Source organism: Stegodyphus dumicola, chromosome 12 (assembly GCF_044657685.1).
Source record: "Stegodyphus dumicola isolate Sdum_Otavi_A_Nest chromosome 12, ASM4465768v1".
In the NCBI taxonomy this organism is placed as follows: Eukaryota; Metazoa; Arthropoda; class Arachnida; order Araneae; family Eresidae; genus Stegodyphus; species Stegodyphus dumicola.
In genome coordinates, this window is record NC_140779.1 from 19975978 (window position 1) to 19994848 (window position 18871).

An 18871-nucleotide genomic window follows, 5' to 3' on the forward strand; every position below is an offset into this window, starting at 1 on the left:
CTAAAAAAATAACAGAGTAATATGATGTATAGAATATATTAGTAATAACGAAATAATACAAATAATAATAAAATGCTGAATCTGCCATAAAATACTCTATAATATATTAAGAATAGTCACTACCTAACTACACCGGCATTGAATTCGGAAATTTATCTGTGTTGGAGATTCAGTTTCTTTTCTACTACAGAGTAGCATCTTGTAGTCGCATTCACTGCTCAAAACAATTAGAGGATATTGTGAGTTCGGTATGAAATAACCATATAATCGACAACCTTTTTTACTTCCTTGTATGAAGTAAAAGGGAAGTATTGCAATCGCGAAAAGTTTCAGGCAGCATATTTCAACGAAAATACCCATTTTGACCGCTATCGAATGCAATTTAACGATGTTTTTGCGTGATATCTGTACGTAAGGACAGAATAAAATACTCGTTTCCTCCAAAAAAATTATAAAACTGCTTTAAAATTAATTCTGAAGAGAATTTTTCGTGGCGTCTGTACGAACGTATGTACGTACGTGCGTATCTCACACAACTCGAAAACGAGTAGCCTCAAAACGTTGAAATTTTGTATATAGGACTGTTATAACATGCAGATGTGCACTTCGTATTTTGGTTGCAATCGGCCGCACCAAACGTATATAAATATATCCACTCTGTTACCCGGCTCAGTGATCTCAGTTTCTTTACTCTTATATGTTTGTAAATTGTACATTTTTTGATTTAAAAATGATTGAATTATCTTGTTTTTATCTTCCAGTTAAGGTTTTTATACCTTTCGTAATTCTGGAAGCAATATTTATACAATTATCAAGAATTTAAAAGCTGTTAAGTGCCGTTAAGTTTTAAATAACATGGCGGACATATTTGTTTACATTTGAAACAGCAGAATTGTAGATTTGTTGCCAATATAGAGAGACTAAGCTTCGCAACAACAAAAATAACGCCTTCATTTATTATTGAGAATTAAATCATGCTTAATCCTTTCTGGAATTTTTTCGAGGAAATAAGTGTTTAAGATTTACTTCGTAATTTTTAATACGGATATTTTGAGTTTTTATGTATTTTTGCCTTGTCGCGAAGTGAGAACTGAATTAATTGAATGAGAAATACTCAATCGTCTGTGCAAAACTGTATCTTTTCTGTTTTGTTTGCTTAATTTCTTTCATACATCGTTCTAGCTTTGTTATAGTATTTGAATAGAACATGTGGCAACGATAAGATAATTCCTCAAATGATATAAATTTTGTGCATTCTATGGAATCGGTTTTGGGAAAATGGACATGTTTGAGACATTCTGGACAAAGTCGTGTTATCATTTTAAAATAAAAAGCTGAAGCTATACGTGCATTTCGTTTAAAAAAAATAAAAATATATCTCCATTTTAGAGAAGTAAAGTGGTCAGAAAGAATGTTTTGTATGAGGAGATATTTGGTTGATGTATTGCAAACATATTATTACACATTTCATCAGACAAATTAAGAAAATTATATTACAATAATTATTAATTTTAAATATATTTTCTAGAAATCTATCAAAATAAAAACTGAAATTTCTTGTTTGGAGACCATTTGGCACCCGGGGCAGCATACACCCCCTTGTCGCCCCCCTCGCTACACCATTGGTCGGGGTTAAGAAACATTTTTATAAAAATTTTATTACCTAAGAGGGATGAACTTGCTACCTAACGTTCAGAGATTTTTCAAATATCTGTATTTGAGTTTTTATTTTGTGTGGGTATGTCTCGCGCTTAAATCATTTTAAATCAGCCACAGATAACACAGGCCACAGTCAGTTAACTATTCTATATAAATCGTAATTAGCATATACATTGTCTCACAAAAGTGATGGGACACTTGTGCTTTACAAAAGGAAACTGTAGTGAAATAAATTTAAAAAACATGTAAAAATGTTTTGTGGATGTGTTTCATACTTAAATTTAGTAACAAATATTACATAACATACATTTTCTCAAAATATTAAAATATTAATTTAATAAAAATACAATTGTATAGAACGGAGCAAAAAATGGCTCACATAAGTGATGGGACATTTACTTTTCCATCAAGTATTTATCTAAAAATTTTACTTTTTAAAAGATTTTAATATTTTGTTGGATTTCCTTTTACTTTTAAAACATGCTTTAATCTTCTTGGGATGGATTCGACTAATTTTGTTTTGTGATTTCTGGAGTGATATTACCCCATTCTTCTTGAAGCACCAATTTTAATTGTTGTTTTGAAGAAATGGTGTGTTTGCGAATTCTTGATTCCAATTCTTGCCAAATATTCTCTATGGGATTTAAGTCTGGAGATTGTGGTTGTGATTTTATTATTTCAGGACAGTTATACAGCAGCCAGAGTCTAACGTTCACAGCAGTGTGCTTGGGGTCATTGTCATGGTAGAATTTAAAATCGTTATGAAGGTTCAATTTTCTTGCTGAAGATTTCAAATTTTGATTTAAAATGTCAATATACTTGTACTGATCTATTATATTGTCAATAAAAACAAGATTACCAACTCCAGCGGATGACATACACCCCCATACCATAACTCCTCCTCCACCATGTTTTACTGTTGGCACCAAGTTCTGTTTGCGAAATTCTTCCCTGGGTTTTCTGCACACCAAGATTCTACCGTCAGAACCAAATATATTAAATTTACTCTCATCAGAAAATATAACGTCATTCCAGTAATCAGAATTCTTATTTATGTTGGATTTTGCGAAAGCCAGTCTGAGTTTTCTATTCTTTTCACTTACGAAGAATTTTTTCCTGGCTGCTCTATTGTGATATCCAGCAGATAGAATTACTCTTCTAATAGTTCCAGGATTAACAATTACTTCATATAATGCTTGTAAATCAGCAGCAACTTTAGGAGCACTCATTCTTGGATTTTTTTTAATATTTCGAAAGATAATTCGCTTTATTAGCTTTGATGGTCGGCCAGGTCTACTTTTATCCTGAAACATATGATTCTTTTTATATTGTTTAATGATATTGAAAACTGTTGAATGACTCAAGTTAACTGTTTCAGCAGTTTCTCTAATAGATTTTCCACGTTCAGTATGCAAATTAATAACTGATTTTCGAATTTCAGGCAAAGTTTCTTTTCGTTTAGCATTCATGGCTGCACAGAGCTAAAAAACACGAAAATTCCAAAACAAACTGGAGAGAAATTTTATAAATTATTGCAAATTGTTTTGAGTAAAATAACCCCCCCCCCAAAAAAAAAATATTTTTATTTAGTACTTAGTAGTATCTAATGGTGTCCCATCACTTATATCAGCCATTTTTTGCTCTGTTCTAAACAATTGTATTTTTATTAAATTAATATTTTTATATTTTGAGAAAATGTATGTTATGTAATAATTGTTACTAAATTTAAGTATGAAACACACCCACAAAAAATTTTTACATGTTTTTTTTATTTATTTTATTACAGTTTCCTTTTGTAAAGCACAAGTGTTCCATCACTTTTGTGAGACACTGTATCTACATACATCACCAAAAGAATTTAATAAACAGAGAAATCTGTTTGCAGTCTCATGCAAACAGATCTTGCAACATATTATTGATATGCACATACTGTAAACAAACCATTCATATCCATTCATGCATACTCTAAATAAATTTTTCGAGGCAAAAAAAAATCATGTCTTAATACGTTTACTTAATTTTCACTTGGTTAAGCCCCATCAGTGGCCGAGTGTGGCTAAGAGCGCTGAATATTAGTTCGACTTGATATAGGTTCGATCCAACGCAAACGGGCTGGCTGCTTGGTGGTTTTTCGTGGTCTTTCTCATATGTAACGTGAATACAAGCCAATTTCCCTAACACAGTCCTCCACGAAAGTATTCCTCCTAGGCAGATAGCCCTCGTGGTTTTGTCTTGTTCAAATTACCTAACCTTACTTTCACTTGCTTAAAATGTGTATAGATGCTCAAAGTAAAAGTCGGACATTAACATTTTTACATTTTCTAAAGCAATTTTTAATGTAACAAATCATTTAAATGAAACGTAAAGTAAGCTAGAAACACCACCATATATTGGTTAATCATAAACAAAAGAAAAAGTTAGCTATCACTTGTTTAAAAAAATTTAACTTATAAATAGTGAAAACTAGTTTCAAAAATAAAAGTAATATGACCTCACAAATTTGGGAATACCGAAATTTCAAAATATTTCATGAGTTTCCTGTTATCTGTACTGAGGTATTAGTTAAATTTGTTCTTTCCTTGTTAATTTTGTCTTGATTAAGAATACGTGTGTGTGTGATAATGGTAAAGTCTCGAGGGCTGATCCGCCTAAGGCGAGAAATGCCTTCGTGGAGGACTTTCTAAGGGAAACTGGCTCGTATACACGTTACACATGGGGAAAACCACGAAAACGCCCATGCAGTCAGAGATAAAATTTGAGATAAAATACTAGACTCATTGTAACAATTCCAGTTATTCTCAGCTCAATAAAAAACTATACACTTGAATTATCGTAATCGTGACGATTCGGGACTAATTGTATCTTCTTGAGTCATTTTCGCGCTATAAAAGGGATAATATGCCACGAAGCATTAATCCGAATATCAGTGCGTGATAAGTTCCACGAAAGTGAAATGTGAAAGATTAAATAAACTTAGAAAATGAAAGCACTTCGAGATTGTCTACTGAAATGGTAACAGCATTTATACGCCATACATATATAACTGCGAAACGAATGTAAAATAAAACGTAAACAACAACATGCGCTCATATCCGCAGTTTCAAAGGTTCAGTCACAAGAGTAACAGAAGCTCATTGGTTCTCAGTGGCGATACTGATGTGCACTTGTGAATTAAGCCACCCGTTAATATTTTATACCCGTTCCCGTGGAAAATGAATTCGTCTTGATACTCTAAACTATATAAAAATTATATCAGTTGTAGAGACATTAGGATTTTTTGGAAGCCAGAAAAGATGAAAAATAGCAAACCGCCTTCGTCGGAAATCGAACCACAGACCTCTGAAATACCGGCCCAGCGTGCTACCGTTACACCACGAAAGCACGCTAGGGAAGTGGGAGAAATACCTTATATTCACCCCTTTTTAAAAGGCGACTAGGGTTTTAGGGGATCTAGTTGCCAAATCCTGGGTGCGGAGAATCATCATCCACAACCCTTTTAGTTCGGGCGCCACTGTAGAGAGCAAAATCATTGATTTTTTATCATGTACGGGATTGAATTAAATGATCAAATTTTAACGCTTTGTCATGTGTGTTACGCCTGCTGTTTCATTTCATTTAAGAATTAGAACTAATAATTAGAGTAACTTATCAGTTAAATAATTTTTATAATACCTAAAAAAATTAATTTCGCTAAGTAACAAAATCCGATTACCGTGTGAAAACATATAATTCAGAGCTTTGCTGTTCATTCTCTCCTTATTTTTATTCTGAAAAAAATGCCAAAAATAGAAATTTCTAGCTAAGTGATTAAAATTAATTACGGCTAATAATTATCACGGAAAGACCTTACTTTTAAATCTTTGCATCCTAGCCAAATTTGTTCGGAAGATTTTTTTAATTAAAATTTAAACAAAAAAATAGCGTATTTACTCCTTCCAATTTAAGTTTAAATCAGATCTTGCATAGATTAATAAAGTTCAGAAAAATTTTAAACTCAACTACATATTTCATTTCCAACATTTTAATCTCTAGATGGAATTCTCAGAACTGGAAGCAAGATAATGTTTAAGAATCAAATTGAGAAATGAGGAGAGATAATTTCCTAACATATGATATCATCAAAGGAACGTTTTTATCCCTTCCTACTGAAAAAAGAAAGATTTTCCTCTCACGGAGGCCTCCTGAGGGTGTTTGCAGCCTCAAGCTTGAAAGGTTTATGCGCTTTGGTCTTTATCAGTTGCTGACTTTAACTGTAAATACCTCATTCGCTCCCAATAACCTTATTAGAGCATACAAGAAAGCGAATGTCAACGACATCTTGATATCTGATTCTTTAATTCTATGTTCTGTGACGTTCTAACACTCTGCTGAAGACATTATATACCAAGTACTGATAAAAAATCTATTGGGTATTCAGCCTTTTAAAAAGTGCGAGAATTACACAGCCTTCTTAGCATAATGATTGAAATACAGCAGAATTACCTAAACTGGAATTGATAAATATATTGTACACATACCCTAAAAATAAAGCCTTAAACGAAATACCCATTGTGAATTTTAAATACATACAACTGATAAATGAAAACATTTGTATACAATGCAAAACTTTCCTGTTAAAATATCAAATCGTACTTTAAGTAAGAATTAAAAAGGATCTCCTTTAAACGCAAAGTAAACCGTTTTAATAGTTAATTTTTTTAGGCAAATGATACTTACATTCTGAGGTTTTCACACTTTTATGAAATGCAAAGTCTAGTATTTCAGGTTTACTTTCGATTGATTTGGTATAACAATATAGCGATGTTTTGAATAAAGAAGTTTATCGATTGATATATTTTAGCTGAAAAGTTTGAAGGATATTTATTCAAAAAAATTATCAATTCAATGACCTTGTTCGAGACGTTGCATGAAAAACTTTGTAATTTTAATCAAAAGCTAATAACACGTATTCGCATGAATCAAGTATTTAAAACATTCATCGTAGACTAAATTCTTTGAACTATGCCCGAATTAATACTTTTTAGAAAAGCTTCAAATGTTCTGAACAGTTATTAACACAACCGAATTCTAAAAATCCAGAAAACTTGCTTTTCTTTTACTTGTAGGCCAAATACTTATTCACTACATTACAAAAGATGGGAAATTTTTTTCGAACGGTGTATTATATTTCAACGATTATACTTTAAATATACTCTTATAATCCTAAAAAATACAAAATATACTTTACCAGGCAAAATTAAACAATAACAATATAATTATGTTGTCTTCTTCCGTAGCCTATTCAAAATAAAATAAAAAATTAAAATCAATTTATATTTACGTAAGTCCTTAACATAATACAATAATCGTGTTTTCATTTTTACTTCAGTAACAAAAATATTTGCGTAAAAATAAAACAAATAGCCTGTTATTATGCAATTAAAATGGAATAAGATGTTAATTTTTGCTACAGGCTTAGGTATAGTAAATGTTTTTCCCTACTATTTGCCGAAAAAGCTTAATAGATTTAAAAAAAAAAAAAAAAATCTGAAATGTTTCAGATTTTAAATTACGTCCAAAGGGGCGTTTTTTTAACATTTTGTGTGTTATCTTTCTTTATTAAATATCATGTTCCTCGCACTTAAACCATAAGATCCAGTGCAACAGCAATATCGCAAAATAGTTTTAAAACGAGCATATCTTTAGAATTTCCGATACAGAGACTCACGCGCTGGAGATAAAAATGTTTTTTCTGCACAACGTTGCCATTGCTCGCTTTGAAATCCTTGAGTTTGTTAATCAAAAATTCGTCAAAGTTTCAAAAAATAGGAAATCGATCATAAAACAAATTTCAAATTTGGTCTTCCACATGCTCATATTCGTTGGAGGATTACGTTATTCAAAATTCGATGACTCTATGTACCGTTGTTTTATCACAATACGAGAAATATACATACATTTATGCAGATTTTTCATTATTTAATTTCTTCAAATATAATGCAGGACTCTAACATTTTGTGGCAACAGTTTGAAAAGTGAACCGACGTTTATGAGTCCGACGCAAAATGCCAAAACGAAACTAATAGTCCTTCGGGATTCAAATCCCTTTGGACTAAAAAAGGGGGGGAGGACAGCTGACCCAGAGATCTGGGTCTCTGGGATTGACGAAATTCAGCTTGCGTTTTTCATGTCTCAAAAGCGGAGTTTTTCTGAAATGACATGGCACATCTTTCCATATTTCGATTCAACGACTCCAATTATGCCAAATTGCCAAGCTTTGTAAAATCGCACTAATAGCTTTTAAAAAACTGGCTCTCAAAATTTTAACTCCTCGATGTTAATTCAATTTGATATATATTTATTATTATCTCTTTTTTTAATTAAACTTACTTGATTCCTTATTCCAGAATTCGAAATTTAGGCTTAATTCAAATATAATTCGGACATTTTTTATGATTTATTTTTAAAGTTTGAATTTTTAAATACTTTTTATAAGTTTTTCGAAAACATTTTTGTATTATAAACTAAAAAATTTTTAACAAGTAACTGTATTTCTAGGCAAATCTGCAAAAAATTCGTTTTTTATTCTAAATTTTCTAACATATACATGAATTTACCTATTGGCGTGTTTTGAAATTTGGCATGTGATAATAACGCTAAATGCGGTTTACGCACTTTGTTAAAATCATTTGAAAGTATTAACGATGATCTTTTTTCCGCTCGTGTACTATGAAAAAAAAAATCTGATGTGTACACCACATGACTTCCTTGTACGGAATATTAAATTATACGCATATTTTCTTGCATTTCATTTAAACTTATTGGATTGAATTAAATCTACTTCGCCGACAGCGCATAAACCACAATAGAATAAATGCATTCTTTAAAATTCACTCTAGTATCTGTTTACCATAGCGACACTCTGGCGCTAGATTCACTTAAGAGTATTAATAATTATATAACAGTTAACTTATATATTTCGTTCATATTATAACTCATAATGCACAAAATTTATATCATTTAAAGAATAGAATTATCTAATCGTTGCCACATGTTCTATTCAAATATTATAATAAAGCTAGAATGATGTATAAAAGAAATTAAGCAAACAAAACAAAAAAGAAAGAGTTTTTGACAGACGATTGAGTATTTCTCATTCAATTAATTCAGTCCTCACTTCGCGAGAAGGCAAAAATACGTAAAAACTCAAAATATCTATATTAAAAATTACGAAGTAAATCTGAAACACTTATTTCCTCGGAAGAATTCCAGAAAGAATTAAGCATGATTTAATTGGCAATAATAAATGAATTCGTTATGTTTGTTCTTGCGAAGCTAAGTTTATCTAGATTGGCAACAAATCCACTAGTCTCCTGTTTCAAATGTAAACATCAATGGCCGCCATAAAAAAAGGCTTAGCGGCACTTTAAAATTGACAATTTAAAAATTGTTGATAATTATAAAAATATTGCATACAAATTTATTAAAGGCATAAAAATCTTAACCGGAAGATAAAAACAACACAATACAATCATTTTTTAAAGCCAAAAATGTACAATTTACAAACATATAAGAGTAAAGAAACTGTGATCACTGAGCCGGGTAACGGAGTGGATATATATATATAAATATATTTATATACGTTTGGTGCGGCCGATTGCAACCAAAATGCAAGGTGCACATCTACATGTTGTAGCAGTCCTATATTATACAAAATTTCAAGGTTCTGAGGCTACTCGTTTTTGAGTTATGCGAGATACGTACGTACGCACGTACGTACATACGTTCGTACAGACGCCACGAAAAATTCTCTTCAGAATTAATTTTAAAGCAGTTTTATAATTTTTTTTGAAGGAAAAGAGTATTTTATTCTGTCCTTACAGAGATATCACGCAAAAACATCGTTAAATAGCATTCGATAGCGGTCGAAATGGATATTTTCGTTGAAATATGCTGCCTGAAACTTTTCGCGATTACAATACTTCCTTTTTACTTCGCAGAAGGAAGTAAAAAGGAAAGGAAAGTAGGTTGCTGTAAATTAAGAAGCTCGATAAGTGGATTATTCTTGACTCAAACTGAAAAAAAAAAAAAAAAAAAAAAAAAAAAATGTGCCAAGAAAAATTTCTCACCAAAAGTTACAAAATTTAATATCTAAGCATATTTTGAATCGTAGAATCGAAATACAGAAAAGATTTGGCATGTCATTTTGTAGACATTATTATTTTTTTTTGAAAGCAGGATAGATGAAAAATGAGGAGTGCCCTCGCCAGGACTCGAACCACGGACCTCTCGAATATGCGCCGAGCATGCTGACCATTACACCACGACGGCATGCTAAGAATGCGGGAGAAACACCTTACATACTTACCCTTTTAAAGGGAAAATGGGCATTAGAGAACCCAATCGCCAAATTCTGTAGGTGGAAAATAATCATTCTCTACCTTTTAGTTCGAGCGCCAGAGGAGAGAATTAGATCCTTTTTAAAGCATGAGAGATGAAAAATGAGCAATGCCCTCACTGGGACTTCAACCTCGAACCTCTGGAATGCGCGCCAAGCGTACTGACCATTACCCCACGAATTCATGCTCAGAAGGCGGGGAAATATATTATACTTTCAGAAAAAAGTTCGAATTTAGTGTAAAAATACCTATATTAGAACAATGCTATATATAAATCTAATATTTTTTCTAAAGTCGCGCTTTGGAGACATGACAATCGCAATTTGAATTGCGTCATTCGGCCCAGTAGAACGAGGGGTATAAAATTGTCACCCCCTTTTTATGCGCAGTGTATATGTATTATTTTCCTACGTTATTTATATCACGAAGAAAATGAAAGACAATTAAATATATTAAAAACATTCTGCTAATTTTGTAAAAATGAAATGAAATTTAGAAAGAATAAGAGTTATCCGTATAAGTGGAGTTTTGCTGTATCATATTAGTGTTCGCATAAAACTTTTAAGAGAAAAAAGTGGAAAAAGGACAGTTCTATAGCACTTTCATTTTGTGTCTTTTATCTGGGAACTTGGGATGATGTTTTCCTCTGATTTCTGAATGTTTTTATTCATTCTTTTACTTCAGAGAACTGAAAGATTTTCTAGGTGTTTCCTAGGAATATTAAAATTGCTTACACTTGCACGCGTTTTTAATACAATGATTAAAAATATCTCTTGAAGATATGAAGCGGAATAAATTATCACAATTTATAGTCGTGCTAATTAATTCCAAAAATTTTACTCACCATCAAACAACTGATATGATGTTGAAAGTATTCTGTACCATGCTAAAGAAACAATTAACTAACTTCAGTCTTACGATAATAATATAATAGATGAAAAAAATATTTTGTATTTAGGTATGCTTTTATGTAATAATTATGCAACTCAGTGTGAAAGAAAACACAACACTGGCCATACCACCAACTGTTTATTAATTAGCAGCTCTCTATTTCGCAATCTCAGTTCAATCTCATTAAGATTTGTTTCCGGTTGCTTCAGGTTTCTCCAGGTTTGTTTCAGGTTCAGTGTCACAACAGTCTACAGTTCTACAAAGAAATATAAATAAACTTATAAAAACTAAAAAAAATACAGTATATAAATTTTTTAGTTCATTTATGTTCATTCGCCAAAAACTGGACAAATTTTTAAGTTACGTTACAAAAATATGCTCAACAATCTCGGACAAAATAAATAACAGAAAATAATGGACCTTCTTTTGAGAAATATTAAACTAGTAGCTTATGCTACTAGTTTAATATTTTGAGAAATATTAAACTTAGCTAGTTATGGTAAATTGAAAAAAAAAGTTTTAAAAAAACCAGACTGTACTAGTGAAATTAGTCAGGTGACAACACAACATAGAATAATCTCCTTTACTTGAATACTAAAAAAACTAATTTTACTTGATTGCTACATTTAACAGTGCTTAAAACTTTAATGTTCACTTAATTATGCACATGCTATACACTGCGAATTTTCACCCAAAAGTATCTGTGTCTCCTCTTAGTTATTGCGATCTGATTGCGATAAAATGGCAAACTGTAGATACTTATCCCTGTTTTCATTAATAACACTACACTGGAAATTTTCACCCAAAAGTATCTGTGTTTCCTCTTAGTTATTGCGATCTGCTTGCAATTAAATGGCAAACTGTAGATACTTATCCTTGTTTACATTAATAACACTACACTGCAAATTTTTACCCAAAAGTATCCGCGTCTCCTCTTAGTTATTGCGATCTGATTGTGATGAAAAGGCAACTGTAGATACTTACCCTGTTTACATTAATAACACTACAGTGCAAATTTTCACCCAAAAGTATCTGTGTTTCCTCTTAGTTATAGCGATCTGATTACAATAAAATGGCAAATTGTAGATACTTATCCCGGTTTACGTTAATAACACGACACTGCGAATTTTCACCCAAAGTATCTGTGTCTCTTCTTAGTTATTGCGATCTGATTGCGATAAAATGGTAAACTGTAGATACTTATATTGCGATCTGATTACAATAAAATGGCAAACTGTAGATACTTATCCCTGTTTACATTAATAACAGGACACTGCGAATTTTCACCCAAAAGTATCTGTGTCTCCTCTTAGTTATTGCGATAAAATGACAAACTGTAGATACTTATGCTTGTTTACATCAATCACACCAGATTTATATTTTCATATTTAGGAATATTTGCATTGATTTGATCGAACAGAAAGCAAAGTAGAATGTTTAACCTTTTCTGTGTTTGACATTGATTAATGCAATTTGAGAAGGAGAATAGCCAGTCCTGTTTTGTTGTGTGTAGAATATCAAACTGTACTCCTACAAACTTTATAAAAACTTTACTTCGTAACACAGCAGCAGAGTTTTGAGCACTGAACAGAAAGATATGAAGGTGGATGACTCATTTTATTTTCCTTGAGTTGAAAGTCGCATGAATATAACTTTGAAAAATATAAATAAAAGACATAGAAATTCCATGAATAATATCTAATGTACTAAAGCTTAGGAAAAATAGACTTTTCTGCTTTGTTGAAAATAATTAAACACAGATTTAAAAAGCGTATGATAAAGACATTTCTGAATATAATTTTCCTTAAATAAAGTAATATTAGATTGAAAAAAAAATGCAGCAAATCTTGGTAAAAGTGGAGAATGAAACAAAGAGAAATTCAGAGGCAGTCTGTACTGGAAACAAACAAGGCTTACGTCTTACACATGGTATGTGCTAATCTGACACGTCACCTTCAATCTTTCGGTACACTTTTCCCTCTCCTACTGAAAGACAGAGGAGATTGAAATGTGGGCTACTGCTCTGTTTCCAGAAACAGGGGCTGAACATTTAGCACAGAGGTGGGGGTAGTACTAATATTTTGAGAGAGTTAGAGTGGCGAACATTGCCGACACATGGTATATTCATCAGCTACAGGTCCCCCGAGAGACACTGCAGATTCCTTTGAAAAACAGCTGTTTGCGTTTATTTTTTAGGCGTTGTATAGACTCCGTTAAGCATATCGCTTTTTTTTTTCTGAAAATCTATAACAACTATTGATAAATAGCAATGATGATATTGTAATGTTTTTCAGATATAACAGACAAGTTGTGAAATCGCAAAATGAGAACAAATACTCGAAGTTCACCGAGTAATGGCAATACATTTTTAATTTAATTCCTATGATACAAGTTGGTCTCTATATTGTTTAGTTTTCAATGCGTGTATGTTTGTTTTTTTGTTTGTAATAATTTAAATTTTAATTGTTATGGGAGTAAACTTAAGCATAAACTCATCAATCATACGCAAAGTTGCATATGTTTTGAAGCAAATGTATATTCCATTTATTCATAAAAATAATTATTAATTTAAGTTAAAACGCTTTAGTATTTTCGTAGAAAATGACCGAATTTCTGAGATACATGATACTCAACAGGCAAACATTTTTCTACGTAAAATGCGATTCTGGGTCTTTGGAACCTTTACGACTGAAGGCTAATACGTAGTGACAAACTAAGCGTCATATAAAGGAAGATCATTTGTTAATTATCGCTGTCTTTTGAGACTTAAATATGTGTAGAGATATTAAGTTTTTTTTCTTTTAAGCAGGAGTTGTAAAGCATGTGCAATGCCTTCTCTGGGACTCGAACCTGAACCTTTCGAACACGCGCCGAGTGTGCTAACAGTTACACCACGAAGGCATGGAGAAAGGAGAAAATACTCCCCCTTTTAAAGGGAGACTGTGGATTAGGGAACCCAGTCGCCACATCTGGATGATGAAGAATCATCATCCACCACTATTAGGTTTTTTTTTTTGGGGGGGGAGCAGGGGATGTGAAAATTATGCAATGCTCTCAAACTCCCGGTGCGCCCTTATAGGGCCACAGGGAGTTGTTGCGTCTGGATAGGGAAGGGTGTGGGACATATGCCTGTTTACCTCTGTTAGACGCCAGGCGTCCCCGTCCTCCGTCACCAGTCACCTGTCTCGTCGGGACTCGAACCTGCAACTCTCAAATACGTGCCGAGTGTGCTAACCGTTAGCTAACGAAGGCATACACAAAGAAGGGAGAAAATACCTTATATAAAATTTGCGATTTTCAATAAACGTAAAATATTTAAATTTGATATGAAAAAAGAATGTTCATGTAACAATAATGACAAAAGTTTATTGTGTTCATATTATAGTCGATCAAATTGCGGAAATGCTCCAAAAGGAAACTGCAAATCTTCCCCGTCTCCCTTGTGATTTCTACCCATTCTGCTAACAAAACAGTCACCATCAGGTAACATAAGAAATCATTTGACTTACTCATAATTGAACCACCCTGATCGGTTAGTGGTTAATACGCCACGCTGCTGTGTAGTTCGTTGAGTCCTAGTTCAAATCTCGGAGAAGGCATGGATGTTTGTAAATGTTTAGTATCTATGCAACAGGAAGCATTTAAGGGGACTCATACACCTTAAAATCCATAAGATGTTCGAATAGGTGACTGTTGCAAGAATTATTTTAAAAGCAATTACTACCAACTTTTTACAGATGACAACATAATATAGCTGCTTTTTGAAATAGTAATCAGAAAGTTTGTGTTGCCACAAATAGTTTTATAATTTAATCCGCTTTGTGACAACATTTTTCGTCATGTCTCCACCTTGCGCGCACAGTTTAAAACATTCTGTTGCATAATTTAATTCCATATTTAATATATAGCTTTTATAACGTCTGGAAACTACTGTGAACCTAAAATTCTAAGAATTTCATGTTAAATTTTTATTTTATTTTGAGTTGAGTTTATAAAAAGTATTTTATTTAAAAAATTTGTAATGTTTTAGTCCATAAAATTTTTCAGTAGTAAAATATTCATCAGATTGTTGGTTCAGTTGGAAAATAGTGCCCATATAAAGAATTCCATACAATTTCAAGTACGTACCATTAGCCATTTTTAAAATATCATGCGCGCAAGGTGGAAACATGGCGAAATATTTTGTCACAAAGAGGATTAAATTACAAAAATATTTGTGGCAACACAAACTTTCTGGTTACTAGTTTCCAAAGCAGCTATATCATGAAGTCAGCTGTAAAAGGTTGGAAGTAATTGCTTTTAAAATAAATAAAATATCCCAGTTCTTGCAATAGTCACATATTCGAAGATCATGAGGGGTTTAAGGTGTACGAGTCCCCTTAAAATACAATTCGAGCTGAAAGTCCTCTCGGATGATTTGGTGGAAGAAGAAGGGTGCGAGACTTCGAATCCGTTGATTTTTATTAATTATTATTTAGTTTATAATTATTATTTAATCAATGCATACTTAATTTATTATTATTTATTAAAATTAAATAAAATGTAAAGAGGTAAATAAAAATTTAATAAGCGATTTTTTTTATATAATTTTTTGCTAAAAGTAAAATTTTCTAGATCAAGTTTCTACTGAAATAATTGTTCAGTTACATGAAAAAAGTGTCGGGCCTTCTGATTTAGGGTTTCGGCGCAATTTAAGCTCTGAAAAGTACTCAAAAGGAGAAGAATAACTATATAGCTTATAAGCACTTTTGCAGTTCTAAAATATTGGCGCGGTCATACAGACCACACCTCTGTGTTTAAGGGTGTCCTGTGTGTTAAGGGTGTCCTGTGTTTAAGGGTGTTTGTGGAAGTCCTCGTCTTACAAATCTAGGACTTGCTCCTAATATGGCGTGAAATTCTTGTGTTAATTCTGCAACAAACTTAGTACCTCTGTCACTAGCTATTACCAGATGTATCATAGTTGTCATGAAGATTTCTAATAATGCATCGGAAGTTGATAAAGTGGAGATGTTTTTCATTGATGCGGAAATTAGGTCAATATTACAGTTGTTCTCAATAGAGAAATTTGATACGTGCCTCGGATTCAAAACAGAAATTTCAGAATCGGAATCAGTCAATCAATCAGCTTGGATTTCATTACCCAAATATTTACCTTTCGATATGGGCACGTAAAAATTTCATCTGATTTTAAGCATGAGGATCCATTTTTTATAGCACGAAAAAATATTAAATAGCTCTTTACCAACAAGATAACAAGTTGCAGACTTAGGACTGCCAAGGACAATATTCATACCAAAGACGAACAGCTTTACGAAACGGATATGATAAACGCCCTACCCAGAGAACGCTTTTACTAAATCCGTCAACGATTTGTCAAGAGCAGTCCCCAATGCGCTAGGGAAAGCTAGGAAAATGCCAAGCAACGCTGGGGGGGGGGGGGAATAGTCCCCATTTTGTGGAATATCATCGGTGCATCCTTTAGCACGGTCGCCGCGAAATGCCGCACCTGGTAGCGATGATTAGCGTTTAGCAGCTGCATCCGAAACGAGGAATGGCACGCATGTCCCATTAGTCTTAGTCCACATGTTTCATAATATCTCTTCGGGTTGTTTGGCTTTTAAACAACTCTATTTGTCTCCCAACACTGTTCTTACGTTAAATCCCTCCTTCCTTTATTTTTATTGACTGCGTAAAGGTTTAGAAGGCGTACGACTTAGTTTCTCTTTCTTTCCAGTATCCCGTTTGATGAATCCGAAAGGCATCAACAATGTTAGAAGGAATCTTGGGGACCTAGAAGTTTTTACTCATGTTAGTGCATAGCCAGTCATAAATTTCGCTTATCATAAAAGAAGCAACACCTTAATTTCCATCCTTAGAAGCAACGCCTTAGTCATCACTTATAATTTATTTTTTAATGGGTTGCAGTTTATTGTTGCCGAAAAGGAATCTTGCAATACTAAACTCATTTTCACAACCATTATCTTGCGTTTTTTTTTTTTTTTTTTTTTAAAGAAAGTACAGAAGAAAATTTCGTCCAAGAATTTTGATATAATTTCAAAATATTTAAACATATCAAACTGTGTAAGGTTGCTGTTTAAATTAACTAGTTATTATTATTTCGATCTTTAGTATAATTTCTTCTTTCCGTATTCTTCACCAAAATGCAAATGAGTTAGCCAGTATTTAACTGAGTTTTTTGGATTTTAAGACACAGCGTGTTTCTCTCTGCACTTGCATACTACCTTTAGTTCCTTCCAACTTTGAATAACTGTAATTTTCGGCTTTGCGTTATTCGTGGCCTATAAATTGATTTTGAGACTTCGGTTAAAATTACCGTGGCAGACAAGGGCAAGATTTAAACTGGGTAGTCCTCGACTGCTGTTCCATGTTTCAATTTGAATCTATCACATCAGTTGCAGCTGATAGTATCAGCGCAAAAACGTTCTAATTTATGTTTAAATAAAAAGGTTTATTTAAGCCTTTCCCTGAATTTGTAGCTACTTTCCGACATAGCGGATAATTCCCTTCATCTGCGTTAGGGGTTTTGGACTAATTAGCTTTTACTAAATCAAGTAAAACCCAGTAAAAACTAGTGTGGCTTTTTAATATGCTGTATTTAGAGTTCAAGCCTTCTTTTCGGAAGCTGCATACACCGTGTATTTTCCCTTTCTTGGTTTTCAAGCGTTAAAATTAGTAGGGAAAAGAAAAAAGTCAGTTTCTGGCTTCGCCTGCGAATGACAGTTTTAGCTATTCGGCTTGTGTTTTATCGCTGCCGACACTTTGGTTTTGACGCTCCGGTACAGTTACGGAGTCAGCTTACAGTAATATTTTAGTGTAGTGATATTTCAGTGTATTTCAGTACAGTGTAGTATTTTACTACTGTTCTACATTTGATTTAAATTGGACTGTTCTATTTAGTTGTATCACTGCGAGCTGTGGCTGATATATTGCTACACAAGAGAGTGCATTTATATTCTAAATTCTGTTCAAATCAAAAGTTTATGTAAACCTTTTCACAACTTAGTTACTTCAGCCGTAGCGATAATTCGTTTTACGTCTGTTACGATTATTGGGTTAATTAACATTACCAGATCAAGTAATTAATGCCTTATAACTATTTTATTATATTTTCCTGTACTTTTAATTTTAGTTTAGTTTCTTCAGCCATATAGCGATAATTCGTTTTACGTCTGTTACGACTGTTACGATTATTGGGCTAATTAACATTACCATATCAAGTAAAGCCCTACAACTATTATATTATATTTTCCTTTAATTTTGGTTTAGTAACTTCAGCCATAGCGATAATTCGTTTTACGTCTGTTACGACTGTTACGATTATTGGGCTAATTAACATTACCATATCAAGTAAAGCCCTACAACTATTATATTATATTTTCCTTTAATTTTGGTTTAGTAATCATTTTAATTTTGGTTTAGTAACTTCAGCCATAGCGATAATTCGTTTTACGTCTGTTACGACTGTTACGATTATTGGGCTAATTAATATTACCATATCAAGTAATGCCCTACAACTATTATATTATATTTTCCTTTAATTTTGGTTTAGTAATCATTTTAATTTTGGTTTAGTAACTTCAGCCATAGCGATAATTCGTTTTACGTCTGTTACGACTGTTACGATTATTGGGCTAATTAACATTACCATATCAAGTAATGCCCTACAACTATTATATTATATTTTCCTTTAATTTTGGTTTAGTAATCATTTTAATTTTGGTTTAGTAACTTCAGCCATAGCGATAATTCGTTTTACGTCTGTTACGACTGTTACGATTATTGGGCTAATTAACATTACCATATCAAGTAAAGCCCTACAACTATTTTATTATATTTTCTTGTACTTTTAATTTTGGTTTAGTAACTTCAGCCACAGCGATAATTCGTTTTACGTCTGTTACGATTATGGGCTAATTAGCATA

At 32.6% G+C, this 18871-nt stretch overlaps 1 long non-coding RNA gene across 1 annotated transcript in view; it reads right to left on the reverse strand.

The window, feature by feature from the left end:
• Positions 1-11051: 11051 nt before the first annotated feature.
• LOC146993509 (uncharacterized) overlaps positions 11052-18871 on the reverse strand; it is a 252136-nt gene continuing 244316 nt past the window's right edge. The window contains exon 4 of the long non-coding RNA XR_015044376.1: positions 11052-11184. This is a non-coding gene — a long non-coding RNA (uncharacterized LOC146993509). The remainder of the gene's footprint in view (positions 11185-18871) is intronic.